Source organism: Diadema antillarum, unplaced genomic scaffold (assembly GCF_040938485.1).
Source record: "Diadema antillarum isolate AM-2024a unplaced genomic scaffold, OU_Dant_1.0 scf00000103, whole genome shotgun sequence".
NCBI lineage: Eukaryota > Metazoa > Echinodermata > Echinoidea > Diadematoida > Diadematidae > Diadema > Diadema antillarum.
In genome coordinates, this window is record NW_027270992.1 from 5,778,263 (window position 1) to 5,784,371 (window position 6,109).

Below are 6,109 nucleotides of genomic sequence, written 5' to 3' on the forward strand. Positions count from 1 at the left end.
GGGGAACTGCCTGTTGGCGTGGCAACCGTCTGAGCCGGCGGCTCTTCAGTTTTTACATTCCTTGAAACATCTCACCACCACATCTATGTCTCCTCCCACAAGGGCTAGATTGGGATGAGGTGGACTCTGATCGTGGGAGACAGGAGATTGGATGGTATTGGTGGAGTTATGACCAATGTTGTGAGTGTTTGCAATGTGCAGTAGGAGGGGAGATGATTGAAATTTCTGAATCACCTTGAGTTCAGTGAAATTGCTAGGTTTAAAGAGGAGGAAGATGTAGATATGTTTTAACATTGTTGATTGTTAACTTGTTTGTTTGGTTGTATGTTGGTTCGGGGTTTTTTTGTGGATAGGTACTTGATTCCAAAATGTTCTCCGTGTTTTGTAGCACAGTCATTAGGAGGAGTACATCATGAAGGTTTGAATGGAAGATTCACGCAGGAATCGTGACTGACTCACTGATTGTGACCAGACTGGTGGAGGGGCCAAGATTTTTTCTCATCTGCTGCACACGACATGCAGACATAGTCAAGGGGAGGGGGCCTTGATCAACTTTGATAAACTTCAGACACGGTTAGTGAGGGTTAGACTGAGAGTGGACAAGCAACGGGCATCGTGTCAAAGTCGTATGTGAAAGGTCATCTTGTGCTACAGGCAGCATACAGGTATTTCCCCAAGTATTTTCTCAACTCAAAAGCATTGCAATCATCACAGTGTATAGACTGAGGAATTGAAAGTGGAAAAGAAGCTGCAAGGGGAAAGTGGTGTAAATGAGTTGCCAAAATTCAGAATGACCAAATTCACGTTTGTATCGCCAGTACCTCTGATTATGGTTGTGAAGTAAAAGTGCTATACATGTATGTTTTCTTTGTTTCTCATTTCACCCCCAAATGGTGAAAAGGTGGAAATCGAAAGGACGTGCATAGAAAGCAAGTGTGTGGTGTGAGAACAGTGGTGCTGTTTAAGAAACTTGGCTCTTGTCAGTTGACTTGTAAGTACAACTGTAGTATCTTAATACCTATGGTGTCCTTGGTTTTGGGTTGAAGATTGTGGTAGACCTGTGCATCACTTCTCACAGCACTTGGTGTGTAGGAAATGTTTGTGATTTAGCTCTAATATTTCTGTGATCTTTGCAAATTTACCCACATATTAATGCCCCACGGCAAGAAAAACAGTAAAAGATTAATGAATTTGTAGAGAACTCAATTTTGTTCAGTGGTAACAGATATTGTCAGAGAAATCATTGATGGAAAAGTTATTAGAACCATTTTTAATCCTCAAGAAGCCCAGATACACACATAATCATGCATCACTGCACAGTGCAGCAGGAATGTCTTTTGCCTGCACATCAATATGGAATCACTGAAAGTTTGAATTCCACCAATTCTTTTTTTGTTTTTTTTCATTTAACTTCTAATGACTAGGATAGGTCAAAAAGTGATATTGGAGTAAATGCTACTATGTGGCTAAACAAAGGCATCTAATCATGCGGGTATTAATGCTACAGTGTAGATGGTAATATTAGTAGTTTTTGATGAGGAAGTTTGGCCTAAACTTATGGCAGTACATCCACCAGTGAGCGTACAGTCTGAAGTGTGTCAGTGTACAGTCCTCTTTTTCTTTCCATTCTTTGCTTTTCCTCAGTTGATCAGAAGATCACCTCAGCTCCTCACCATCACAGTTTGACTTGTACAGAGTTTTATTTCTGACTGGTGCACAGTACAAAGTGTATGTGGCGCAGGTTGTGGTAATTGTTGGTATTCATGAAGTGCGTACACCTTTTATGGGGTAACTCTAATTTTCCACGGTTGTGCTCGTGGAAACGTGCTATGTCGCTACTCTGCATGTTTGAAGCCCTCTGTGTGCAATAGCAGATGAGCTTGGGGCTTCATTGTGAGAACTGCTTGGTACCATTCAAAGAAATCAAGCTTATTTAAAATTTGCTTCACGGCATAATTCAAACATTCATCATATTTGTATAATATAAAGTGGAACATTGCTTTAAAGAGGTCGGCTATAACAAAACGCTCTTCTAACAGGGTGATTTTGCAGCTCCCTATTCCTCCTCATATTTCTTTGTGATTGTAACCCTATGAGGTGAGAAAACTGATAAAAACAAGGTAATTTTCATTGTTTGTTTCTGGGTCCTTGTGATTAGGTTCCCCATACATCTTTCCTTGGGTCGTACTTGTACCTACCTGATGTCTCCTCTCACTGAAAAGCTTCCATAACATGGATGATAGAAAGTACGCAGTTGCTCTATTCAAGCATTGAACATGTCAACTCAAACCATTGTTTGATCCTGGTAGGAATGAATAATGCTAATTGCACTAGCTTTCACCAGAGACTCCAACTCTCCCATTTTCGACGGGAGATCTCCCGCCGAAAACCCATTTTTGCAAAATCTCCCGTTCTCCCGCTTGAGATTTAATTTCTCCCGCCCTGGCTCTTTGTCTCCCATTGGAAAGGATTTCTTACCTATTTCTATCGTATGTTGAAAAAAATAAGCCTTAGATAGCACCAGAGAGCATCTAGAACCCTGGGAATTTCGCGCTTCGCACACATCAATTTGGAGTCTCCCGTTTGCTAGGGATTTCAGGTGGGAGAATCTCCAGATCAGAAAGTGCTTGGGGTTGGAGTCTGTTTCACATGTGGTTTTTAAAAAAGTGTCTTTTTCTGTCTGCACAGATTTCTGCCCGACATTTGCCAACAATCTTGTGAAACTCAAGGACTTGCTTATTGCACATGATGATGCTGAAGTCTATGGATAAAAGTACAACTCAAAAGGTTTTGTAATATGAGAATTATGTCACGCCCTTGCGCAAGAAACATCTATTGTGACATATTCTTTTCTTTTTTAAACTATCATGTACTGTAAAACATGATATATTCGCGGCATGAAATTTTCGCGAATTGGAGCCGACAGCCTTTTTCGTGGCATGAAATTTTCGCGAATTGCCACTGGCGTTCAATGCATGTAGTGTAGACAAAAACTTTCGCGTGCATTTTAATTTAGCGAATTTCGGCACTCGCGAAATTCGCGAAATTAAAATGCACGCGAAAATTCCTCGTTTTACAGTATTTGATCCTTGATGTGCAGATGAGCAGAACCACCCAAACAAATCTCAAAATCAACTTGCCAAATATCTGCAGGCTCTTGAAGAGCACAGGGTATTATAAAACACCTTAAACCTGCATTGTGTGTCTATGTGTGAAACAAATCATGAATTTTCATCTTGCCATTTGATTTCTACCAATCTGAGTAATCATAGAGTTGTACTAACTGCAGATTGTCACCAGGGAGAACTGTATACAGTGGACTCCCGTTGTAACGAAGTCCTCGGGACCGGCAGTTTTCTTTTGTTATATCAATTTCATTATAACTGAAAAAATAAACAATAAATGTGTTATAACGGGAGTACACGGTACCCAGTATGTTTCCTGGTGTTTAGATTTTGCGAATTTGCGAGTGGGCTAATAATCATGAAATGAACAACTCATGAAAATATTGCCTCCCACCACACTAAGTGCTGTATATTGTCTCCTATGTGGGAAATCACTAACTTTTCTCCTCAAAAGGAATACTACTTACTCATCTCTGTAATTCTCAATTGCGACTTCAACCACTCATGAATTTGTCCCAATTTGTGAAAGAGTATAGATGTGCAAAATGTGGTGCACATAGTAATTTAGCCCTAACTTGTGAGACGGATTATAGGGATTCTCTTTGTGATTGTTAAGCTCCACATAGCCGAGTGATCCACTTGTGGATCATAATGTAGTATATAGTCCATGGGCCAAGAGCCGAAAAATGGGTTGTTGGTACCACCCGAGGTGGCAAAATCTTTTTGGTGTCATTTTGTTTGTCGGACATAGATATGCTTATCAAGCTATGATAGCATTTCCAAATGAGTAGCTTAGTCATAATAAATGAATTTTTAACCAATTTGGTCTCGTTTTTATATCCCTATACTTCTGAATCGCTACTAACCGCTATACAAATACGAACACTGCCTTCTGCATGTCCACAGGTGTTCTGTTGTAAACGCGGTGCGCTTAGTCTTTATTCAAAGCAGCGAAGGGAATATCCAAAGGGTTATGATGTCCACAGCTGTCACGCGGTGCGCTTAGTCTTTATCTAGACCAATGTACCGTTAATCATATCTAAAGTTCCTAATAAAAGGGATTATCTATACTGTTTTTATACCCCCTCTCAACAAATACATCAGTTTTAAACAAAAATCACTCTGTTCATTTACAACATTATTAATTATAATGTATTGTAGTGTACCAGTACATTGTTTTTGCATAATCTTTCATTGTTGGATGGAAATAAAGCGACATTGGCGTGGTAATAGCGTTTTCACCATAGCGTTTTCACCGGAAAATGATAAATAATTGAAAAATACGCTAGAATTCACTAGAAATTGCTTTTTTGTTGTTGTTGTTTTTAGATAAAGGGATATACACTGTATTATAAGCTTTGGATATTCCCTTCGCAGTCTTGAATATTAGACTAAGCGCTGTGGACATCATAACCCTTGGATATTCCCTTTGCTGCCTTGAATAAAGACTAAGCGCACCGCGTTTACAACAGAACACCTGTGAACATAAAGAAGACAGTGCTCTTCTTTGTATAGCGGTTGGTCTCGATTCAGAAGTACAGGGATATAACAACGAGACCAAATTGATTTAAAATTCATTTACTATAACTAAGCTACTCATTTGGAAATGCTATCATAGCTTGATAAGCATATCTATGCCCGACAAACAAAATGACACCAAAAAGGTATTGCCACCTCAGATGGTACCAATATCTGGCCTGGCCCATGGACTAATATACCTGGTAGCTTTATCGTTCCCTTTTTAGATAAGCAACAGGAAGATGTATGGAAAGAATATGAAGGAGAATGTGACGGGTCTATTGTATGACTTGCTTTTTAACCATCCAGCAGTTGTACTGTGAACTCCCGTTGGAACGAAGTTCTTGGGACCTGCAATTTTCTTTCGTTACACTGAGTATCAAAATTTTTTTATAACTGAACAAATACACAATTTAAAAAAACATGGAACGGATAATGTTGTGGCCTGAATTGTTAGTACGTTGTAACTGAAATTTTGTTACTACCGTGTTCGTTATAACGGGAGTGCTCTGTAGCTGAGATTTGACATGTAATTCTTTGTACTGTACTTGGACAACAAGGATATCTTGCACTAGATGGTTATAACCAATGTGGATTGAGAAGCATTAGAGTACTCATATTGACTATCCCACCAGTGTTGCTCGAGTATAATATCACTTTGTTCATTCAGTCAAAGTTCGGTGAAGCTGCTGGCGGCCTGTTTACTTGCAATTATTATTTTTTTTTTTCTGTCCACGGACACAGCTGTGCAAATCTTGGCAAATTCGATGCTTGTTTTCTCTGTAATATTCAGGCATACCTTGCCATCTCGATGTTCTGTAGGACTTGTCATTGAAGGTTGTAAAGTATTCTGTGTAAATATTATCATGGCACTTACCTCATTGTACAGTATTTATGCACACGTGTGATCGTATTTGGCTATTAAAAAACGTCTTGTGAAAAAGCATTAAAAATTGAAACTGGACTGATCCGCCAATAATGGTACTCTGAAGAATTGTAAGCATTACATACAATAGCATTTATTTCTTCTGTTACATGTAACATTACTACAAAAGCAATTAATGGTAGACCTGCACACTTTTGCAAGAACACAGCATGATAATCCACATATTCTTATATCTTCTTTTTTTTTCAACTCTGCTTTGCTTTAATACTAGGTCGTTAATAGAGCATAATCATTCACCAATTTGGTGTTTACTTGTGACTCTGTACCACTTAAAGTAACAAAAAAAAAGTTAATCTTGAACAAGACTGTTGAATTAGTACTGTTGGTAGTATTTTTTTTTTTATTCAGAGATGGACCAAAAATAAACTAGACTATAAGTTTTTCATTTCTCCATATAATTTGATATCTCAATCGCAAAGAAGTAAGAAGTCACTCAAGTCACTATTACACTTATCACAGAATGAGTAGTTATGAAGGTGAAAACTTCAAATCCATAATTCTTTGCACCAGTCTATATAGG